The sequence below is a fragment of the Aulonocara stuartgranti genome (genome assembly GCF_965226115.1).
Source record: "Aulonocara stuartgranti genome assembly, chromosome: 11".
Lineage (NCBI taxonomy): Eukaryota > Metazoa > Chordata > Actinopteri > Cichliformes > Cichlidae > Aulonocara > Aulonocara stuartgranti.
In genome coordinates, this window is record NC_138947.1 from 5,530,413 (window position 1) to 5,540,245 (window position 9,833).

Sequence of the window (9,833 nt, forward strand, 5' to 3'; positions counted from 1 at the left end):
TCTCTATAAAGACTACACAATGTGCCGTCATTAGTCATGTTGCATGAGCCATATGTTTAGCTCGCTGACAATAATGGCAACAATCAGAATGAACTGGAGAAGCTGTGGAGGGTATCACTCTGACTAGAACAGATGTTGCAGTGCATCTGCAGTTTGTATCTTTTCCTCCTTTAAAAATGATCAAACCTTTAGTTTTTGACTTGAAACTTGAATTCCATGCTCATTCAGGATATTTGACATTAATCTAAAAAGACTCACATGTAGAGTATAAGAAATGCAACATTGAAGGCTTTGCAAAAGATTCAGAATTTTCCCTTACATACGAGGAGCTGATCACAAAGCCTTGTGACTCCACCTATAAAAAGCAAAAGGCGGTTTTGGCCGCTGTCCCCGTAAAAATCATCTTTCTTATGAAAGCGTTCCAGTCTGCTGCTACATTTGGATCACTCCCTGGAGAAAACATCAACATCAGTGTCAAACTGACCTGACTTTATGACAAGGATCACTAGTGATGAGAGCAGGGTCTCTGGCTTTTATCCTGAGAGCCAATAGTAGACTAGAGGAGTCCACAGTGTCTAAGCCTGATGGCGGTGGATCGGGTCAGGGCCATGGCCACGAGGATACTCAGTGAGCTTTTTTAAACACTGCCATGGCTGTGATTTTATCCCCCAGGGTCAGACTGTCAATGCCAAGCTCTACTGTAGCGTCCTAAGAGAAAGCGTTGTGGCCGCAAACGACTTGAACTGTGCCCCTCACAACACTTTGAAAAGACACAAACACGACTTTCGCTCACAACCAACCCTACATGCCACATTTGTCTGCAACTTTGTCTGCTTCAAGTTCAGCGATCTCCATTTTCTGATCTAATTCAAACAGATGTGAGTGCAAGCGTTCAGAGCGGGACTTTCACAGAGTAGCAGTGCTGGAAGTGTTGCAGCGGTGCCCCAAGAGACAAACTTGAGGAGTGATTTGCCAATTTTTAATCAGACACAGTGTTTGCTTTTTTATAGGGTGTTGAACTTTTTGATTCCACTGCTCGTTTGTCTCACATAAAAGTGCAAATCTGGAGGGCAAGCTGGAGCCGGAAATATTTCAACTAGTCTCTATTTGTTCTTTAGAGTGGACATATTCTACTTTTCCTCATTTTCAGTCGAAAAATAAAAAATGCAGCATTGACAATGAGCATAAAAGCCACCCTTTAAACATCATCTTCAATGTTTATTAACATAGAAACACCAGAATTTCCCATAATCATTATTTCATAAAACTGTGTTTTTGGTTACTGTGGGGAAAAACGAGCCTGGGGCATTAATCAAAGACAGCAGATTAAATAGCTTAGAATTTTCAAAACAAAACACAGCACTGTAGCCACAGCATTTATCCTGAAATTAAACTGAATCCATCCATCTTTTCCTACTCTGGAGTTCAGGGGCACCAGGGATCACTCATACCAGCTAACTCCTGTAGGTCTTCACAGGAATGCCAGGCCAAGAGATGTAATATATGTCCAGTGTGTCCTGGGTTTACTCCAAGGCTTCCTCCGAGTTGGACACGCACAAAAGGCCTCATACGCCAGAATCACCCCCAAGCCGAGCCAGTTCAACTTAGGTTAAGTGCTAGCTTTCTAGGTAACTTATAGATCCAACCTACATTTTTCCTGTTTATTTTAGGAAATCTTTGACTTTTTCGAAGACTTCTTTCAAGTTTCTTTCTTTCAAGTTAACTATGGGAAACTACTTTCCTACAAATAAGCAGGTGTGTGACTTTCTTTCCTACTAAATCCGTAGTGGTTAATGTCCATGTGGTTCTGACATAGTAAGACATAGTAAATGTTTAATTTTTGTATCATCAAAAAGAAAATGCCTAATGAGGAGGTTTTAATGCAAGACTGTTTTTGAATGTGTTTGGGAGGTACCTCATATCAGAGCCAGTGATTTCCTGTTTGCTTTCTGTGCTCTTCCTGTTTTCTGTCTTCTGTCCAAAACCAGCTGATGGAGATTGCTGCCCTTGCCTGAGGATGGTTCTGCTGGAGGTTTCTAATATTGCAGGGTCTTTATATTAAATCATGAAACTCCTTGACAACAACAACTGTTGCAAGCTGGTGCTGTTTATATATGTGATTAAACACAACACAACTTTTAGTTTATTTATAATCTGTTTAATGTCAACAGTTTCAACCTCACAAGGATTTTATTTACAGAAAAAAAGAGACAGAACACTGAACTTTTCCTGTGAAAGTCTACCAGAGGGGCTTTGTGATTAGCACTAAACATCAAAACAGCGTGTTTTTACCCGTGTAGGAAAATAAACATCAACATTGTCTCGGAGCATATCTCAGAATAAGATCTGAGGATGCAGCATTAAAAAGTGAAGGGGAAATTTGAATGATGGAGGTAAAAACTAATCGGGGCAGATGTAACTTTCCCTGAGGAAAATGCCTCCCGTCTTCCCATCATCCCTCACCATGCACAGATGAATGTTTCCAAGGCTGCTGGTTGGAACACACCATGCTATCTGTTTTGATCATCAGATTTCTGACAGCACTACTGATTGTAGATCACATACCATGTTTGCAGCCTCACTACCTCCTCCGCTGCCTCGACTCTTGATTTGCCTCGCTTGCAGATTTTTCCTCCATATGCAGCACTTTGTTGGATGGCATGCATCGCCTGATGAATGGGGGGGAAGACCTTTGGCCCCTGCAGCAGTGTTTGAATACGAGTGGAAGCAATGAAAGTCGAGTGAAGCTGCAGGCTATAACTGGTATGCAATCATTCACCGCTGACATCAAATACACCCCCCTGGAACAAAAGAGGGTAAAAAATTGTTGCCTTACAAAAAAATAATAAATGTGTTAATTATCAAAATTCAAACAAAATTATCTGCATTGTCAGTGTTCACCACTTGATAATTTAAAAAAACACAAACATGACAAAATAAAAATAAATACAGTTGCTCGCCTCATGTTGCCAGTTTTTGCACCGAGGCTATAAAAATCAATCTGGGCCTGTTTTCTCTTTGCATTGTTCCAAGCTAGGAACACTTTGCCAGATTCACTCAACCTGAACAATTAGAGCTGACCCGTAGTCAGTCGTAGCAGAGCATTATACTGGTGGTTTGGCCCCGTGCTTCAGCCTGGCTTTGGCACAGCGGGTAAAAACGAGAGAGTGCTGGTACTGCCCGGCTTTCCATCACCTCAGCTTGTTACAGCACACAGAATCACCCATATGGAATCCATATGCATGGCCGGCATTACTCTCAATGGGTTTATGCTGGTCATGGCCAGGTTGTCATACTTCAGAGGCAAAGAGGCTTTGATGGAGCAGCTTTTGGCTTAACAGCACAGCCGCCGGGAATCCGTCAGACAAACCCTTTCCTGGAACATCTGAGGTATGTTCAGAGCTTCAAGCTGTGATCTTGGAGGCATTGTGTTTCTTTTATGTTCTTGGCTTTGAGAGGAAATCTCCCCGCACACTAAAGGCCAAAGATAACTGCCTAAAGTTTTTTTTTTTATTTTGGAGGTTGTTGAGATGTTTTGGTCTTTAAGTTTCGATCTTACAAGCATTTTTGTAGTTTTTTTTCCCATTCTTGTAGTTTTTCTCTTTGTCTCTGTATGGCTTTTTCTGTTTTTTCATGTCTCTGTTTTAGTCACTTTACTTTCACGTTTCAGATGTTTTTGTCTGTTCACCTACACTGAGAGTGACTGTGGTTGAATAGTCAATTTTGCTTAGGACAGTTCCTAACTGAGTGACGTCACCCAGAACTTTCTTTGTGGACAAAATAAAGGACAAATCAAATCCTCTAAATACTTTGGAAAGGTGCTTCACTATTTCCTGTCTTTCTTCCAGTTAAGAAAACTGGAACACCCTTTACAAGTAAATTAGTTAATGACATCCCACAATTCAAAGAACCAAAAAAAAAAAAACACTCAACATAACTGACAAACGACACAGATCATCTTGTAAGTTACTGCTGCTTTTTTCATCTCATAACTATCTTATTTTCAGCAATCTCCACATTAACATTACACAGCTTTATTAAAGATCTTTTTTAATGGAGTTGTTCCCCTGGTGAAGCACTCTGTGACAGTTTTTATGCTCTGTAAATAAAGATAATTGGCTATAATTAAATAAAAAAATATATAAGTAAACCGAAGGCTGTAGTGTAGCTCACTTTGCACTGATTATGTTCTGATTTGGGGCATTGATGTATTGCCAGCTTTTGGGATTATCATAAAATTATTCAATTCCGAAGTCCTTCATAAATCCAGGAGTTAAAGTGAAGTCGTTTCTTAAACGTCATTTTTTCAGCGGGAACAAAACTACAAGCGGACAACACTCGCTTTGTTCCTGGGAAATAAGTTGCGTTATTCTTTGGGTTTTTCACATTTATACCACCTGCATAAAACAAGCCAGGGAAAGCACTTGGGGTGAAATATCTAAAATGACACCATTAAGCAGCCTCATGGTTCCTTGAACAGCTCTTCTCCTTATTCTCTCTCTCAACTAGTCTATATTATATATATATATATATATATATATATAATTTTTTTTTTTTTTTTTTTTTTTACATTTCTTCCATTTAGGAAAAATAGAAGTGTCAAGAAAAAGAAATAGGAGCTCTTTTTTTCTTTCTTCACAGCATTTTTTGTTTTTCTATTGTTAGTCCTCCACTGGACTTTCTTTCTTTCTTTCTTTCTTTCTTTCTTTCTTTCTTTCTTTCTTTCTTTCTTTATTTATTTATTTCACACACATGGTTCAACAGTGTTTCATTTCCTACATTCAAATCCTCTTTCTCATTAATATAACACTGCACCCATGGGTGAAAAGGAGCAGGAAGAAGAATTAATTCTTATTACCACTTCCTGCCCCCTATCTGCAATCTAATTATTCTTCCAAGAGGGCACCAACAACCCAAAAATACCCTCTAACATGTATCAATATGTAACAATGCAAAACTAAACAACAAATCAGTATGATCAACAATATACAGCACTACTACATGGCAATGAAAATTATTCCTTCCACATTTAGCCCAAATTACTTTCATGTTCTTCATATTGATTTATCCTTTTAAGTATGTAACACATTTTAAAACGGTGCATATTTGTACAACTCTTGAGATTATTTTGAAGAGAATTCCATATTCTTATACCTTTAACTGTCGGACACATTGGCCTTTGTGTGGTCTTAGCAAACTGATGCTTAAAGTCAAACTTCCTTCTACTGTGCCCACTTCCTGAACACAATACAAACAAACTTTGTAACTTAAGAGGTAATGCATTACTTCTTGCCTTGAACATGAATAATAATGTCTGTAATTTCACTAAGTCTTCAAATTTCAACAATTTCGATTTTATAAACAGATTATTTGTATGTTCTCTGTATTTAACATTATGAACCATTCGTACCACTTTCTTCTGTAACAAGTATAAAGGATTTATATTAGTCGCATATGTATTCCCCCACACTTCAGCACAATAACTGAGATAGGAGAAAATTAGTGAGAAATATAAAATACGCATTGCCTTATAATCTAGTATATCTCTGACATTACCCAAAATATAAATATTTTTAACCATCTTTTTTCTAACATGTTTAATATTAGATTTCCATGTTAATTTATCATCCAATACTACCCCAAAAAAACGGAGTTCAGTAACTCTCTCAATCGGAATTCCATCAATGGACAGAGTTACTTCATCCTCTGTTACCCGATTTCCAAAAATCATAAATTTTGTTTTTGTCAAGTTCAAAGATAATTTGTTTACATCAAACCATTTTTTTTAGTTTTTCCATTTCAGAAACCATTAATTCAGCCAATTCTTTCAATTTTTCCCCAGCACAATAAAAAATTGTATCATCTGCAAAGAAAACGAAATTTAACATTTTGGACACATCATAAATATCATTTATATATTTGTTGCGCATGCTTCCTGCTTCCCTTTAAGTAATCACCAGCTTAAAACTACAGCTCGCTTTTTGGTTCATTTTGCTCCACAGTCCTGTGTTTGTTTCCTCAATCTGACTGTAATGCAAAGTGCAGTGTGTGTATTGCACTTTGCTATATTGTACATTTGGGACCTTACAAATAGCGTTTATGTTGGTGTGATGCTCCTCCGTGGCCATTAGTTTTGCATGGAAAAACCACTCTGCTTTCCACACCGCAGTCTCGTTGCCCTTATAACTCTTCAAAAGAGTTCATGCGCAGCAGAATGGGCTAATTGGGTGGAAATGTGTTGACATTTCACCAACACGTCTCTCCAGTCCTACGGCAGTATGAGATGTATCCAATCAATTATTCAGATGATCTAAGCATGAAGAAGACAAGTATGCACCCGGGCTCTGCTGGACATCCACTGGCCCCCGCTTCAAAAACTAATGGTTCATTTAGAGAACGTCTGCTGCACCAGCCTGGTATGCTGCATGAAAACTCTCTCACCTGGAACATGGAGTTTAAACTCAGTAACTGCTCTCTTTCCATCTGGCCTGCTGCCTGTAGTTCACTGTTAATCCTGATCTCTTTATGTTGACATACTTGTCACGTTAGCTTCGCAGTACAGTTGAGACTAAGGCTAAAAATATCTTTGTATTACCATTGCACATGTGCATCTGTAGGTGGGGGTATAGTTGTTTACAAAATGTAATTAATAGAGGACGTCCAATTGGAGTAACAGGTAAATACAGGAAAAGCTTATCAGGATCTCGAGTACAAAAGAAATATGTGTAACTACTCCTCAAACTTCCTGTTTGCCAAATTCAAAGCAGAAAGACGATGGAGCCACAAGGCCATCACACAGTCTAGGAAGGACATGCATGCTGGCTGTTAAGCTTTATAGTGCTGTGTTGTATTCCAGCTCTAAAAGGTAACATTGTTGTTTGCAGGTATACGTGCAACCACAAGCATGTGTGCTTGAATATCTGGAATGCCTTGCCATCATGAGGGAAATTGATTTTATGCTGCACTTTTAGCTAATAAATGTTGAACAAGAGTTACTTTCAGTGCAATATAAGAATGAAAACAGACTTAAGAATCAACACTGATCCATACAGAGACTGTCAGAGCTTTGAAAATTGATCTTTTGAATGTTTTGCAAAAATGGAGCATGTCAGCACTGCTAAAACACAAGCTAATGCATAGCATAATGACTAAATCAATTATATCTTACTTATCTGCAGTATTACTGATCAATATACACTGGTTTTTACTGCCAAAAAAGTAGTAATAAAGATCAACAAAAAGGCAACGGGTTTTTACATTTGTGGCAGGAAGCCTGTAGTCTGAGGCATACAGCATAAAGCTACACTGTAGCCTAGCTCACAGATTTAACATAATGCTATTAATCATTACAATGTAAAAGACTTTGGCGCAGACGGTACATATCAGTCCTATTGTGGGGATCAAGAGAAAGGGTTTTAAAACTATCAATATCAACGAGCAGAACAAGGTTGGTTGTAGCAATGCCAAATGTGGTATGAGCCAGATGTGGCCCAGAAATCATTAACTGGACTTGACATGGGTTTGGCCCAAATTCCACAACACACCTGACATTCAGCCTGTATAATACGGACCTTCAGCGTCAGTCGCAGCCAAATGAGACCCAAGCAAAACTGATTGTGCACATTTGTGCCAGAGAGTGATTGAGGTCTGTGTACGCTGAAAGGATGCTCACACAGGAACAAAATGCAACTCTTTTAAAAGCTCTTCAGCTCCTCATTGTCTTTTCAGTTAAATACTGCATGTCTGTCCTTTTTAACGCTCCTGTCTAAAAGGCTTCTTCTTGTAGGCACGATCTAAAACATGACTGGCCAAGATTTCAACTTTCCCCGTGCTTCTGAGTGGGATTCACACCTCGCCTGAATGAGGAAGCTTGTTTAGTATTTTTTTAGTCCTGGTCCTGCACTGGTGTCTGTCAGCTTAACAATTTGCAGAGAGAGGGACTGTGGAAACTCAGCCTGTTCAGAGGCTATGGAGTCCTCCAAAAAGCCAGCAGCACATAGCCCGATGGCGACGATACTTGCTGTAGGTAAGGTGTTGATTTTTGTTTTTAAATTGTTTTTAACCAGATAAATTCTTTATTAGCTCTGACTTCTATCCTTTCCATCAAAGTAATAAAGCTAAAGGATCAGCAGCAGCACAAACATAAACATGAACAGCCCACATTACCAGGTCTTCCGCATATTTTTGACACTGCCCTCTGGTAACAGTTCACAGCTAAAACATGTAGATGTCCATCTGTAAAGCTCCGTATAGAGCCAGTGGATGCAGGGTGGGTCCAGAAAGGAGCTTTTTTGGAATTCCCCTTTTCACATTAGGTTAGCTGGTGATTCTTAAGTGTAAGTCAACGTGAGTGTGAGTTGTTGTGTGTGTCTGTGTCTGTGTATTAGCCCTGAGATGGACAAGGTATACAGGGAGTCCTTCGCCCAGTGACAGCAGGACAAGCAGTGGATGGCTGGATGGACAAACGGACCTTTAAGCCTAGATGGTACAAAGGACCCTAGTATGGAGGTAAGAGTTAGCATCCCAGGCTAAACCTACTGGTCCCTGGCCTTCATGTCTTAAAATACTGATTCTGGTTCTCTTTAGTTTATTTTTGGCCACAAGATGTGTTACTGCAGTAGTCTAATGGGCCTTTTGGAAGTGTAACAGCACTACTTGTGCACACCAGATGGGCAAAAATTCATTCATCATCAACTTTTGACAAGGTTCATTTGCTAATTGAAAACTGTAAAGTTTCACAGCTGCATCACAGCTTTGTCTTGAGACAGCAGTGGCATTATTATTTGTTTTGGGTTTTGTTTTTTTTCCAAATGTGTATTTGCATAGTTCTAAGTTCTCTTAGATGTAGCTATTTAGCTTTTATATTTTATGTATTTTACTTACTGAACTGTCAACACTGTTTGTAAACACGGTTACAGTTCTTTCCACCAACAGGGGGATAATGATGCTGCTGCAGATGTGTGTTTTTGCACCCGATGCTCATATTTATAACTTGTTAGATATCATGTAAACACGGCAACAAAGATTAAAGAAAATTCTTTTTTTTTCAACCACTGACTCCACTGCATAAATCTGCAAGATGACCTGGATGGTGGAGCCCTTCGTGCCTCTCAGAAGCATTTTCAGCACCTAAAAGTACCTCAGATTTCAAAGGCTGATATGAGTCCCAGATTTCTGCTCACATTTCTCTTTGAGCAGCAGTTGCACGCCGCCACATCGCCACTCTGTCCCCCCATCTGTTCCTGTCCCTTCCTGTTTTACAGCACACTGTCCTTGGATAGCCTGATAGGTTCTTAAAGTCCAATTTATCATTGTTATGCATTTCTGCGAACAGCCTCCAGCAATTATTCAAATGAGGACGGCGAAGAACAGACTCCTCGTGTGGGTTCAGACTCACTCTGATGGAGTCAGTGGAGAAACCGAATCTGATCCTCTTAAAAAGTGATTGTTTCCAAATGTAACTGCGATTAAAAGGAAATACTGTATATTTGTGCGTGTGTGTGTGTGTTAGGTGGAGAAGGGGTGGGGGTGCTGCTCATGGTGTGGTCATAAACAGGATGCAGTGTGGCTGGGGGAACGGAGGAGGGGAATTGGGCTGATGGTGACGTTCATTACACGCACTGGTGCACACGCATAACCCTGGCTGAGACACACAGCCATCATTCACACACACACACACACACACACACGAATACAAACTGGCCACACACACACACACATTACAGATATTCCTGCAGGCAGACACGACAAACTTCCTGTCACACTCACCTCACAGAGACAAACAGGAATTCAACCCTGCCTTACCTTCTTTCTTTCATGGAACTGCAAATGTG

At 39.7% G+C, this 9,833-nt stretch overlaps 1 long non-coding RNA gene across 1 annotated transcript; it reads left to right on the top strand.

Annotated features, from left to right (window-relative positions):
* Positions 1-7,895: 7,895 nt before the first annotated feature.
* On the top strand, positions 7,896-9,164 carry LOC309716488. The gene is made up of 3 exons (XR_014279450.1): positions 7,896-8,026; positions 8,388-8,508; positions 9,080-9,164. It is a non-coding gene; the product is annotated as an uncharacterized lncRNA (long non-coding RNA).
* The last annotated feature ends 669 nt before the right edge of the window (positions 9,165-9,833 follow it).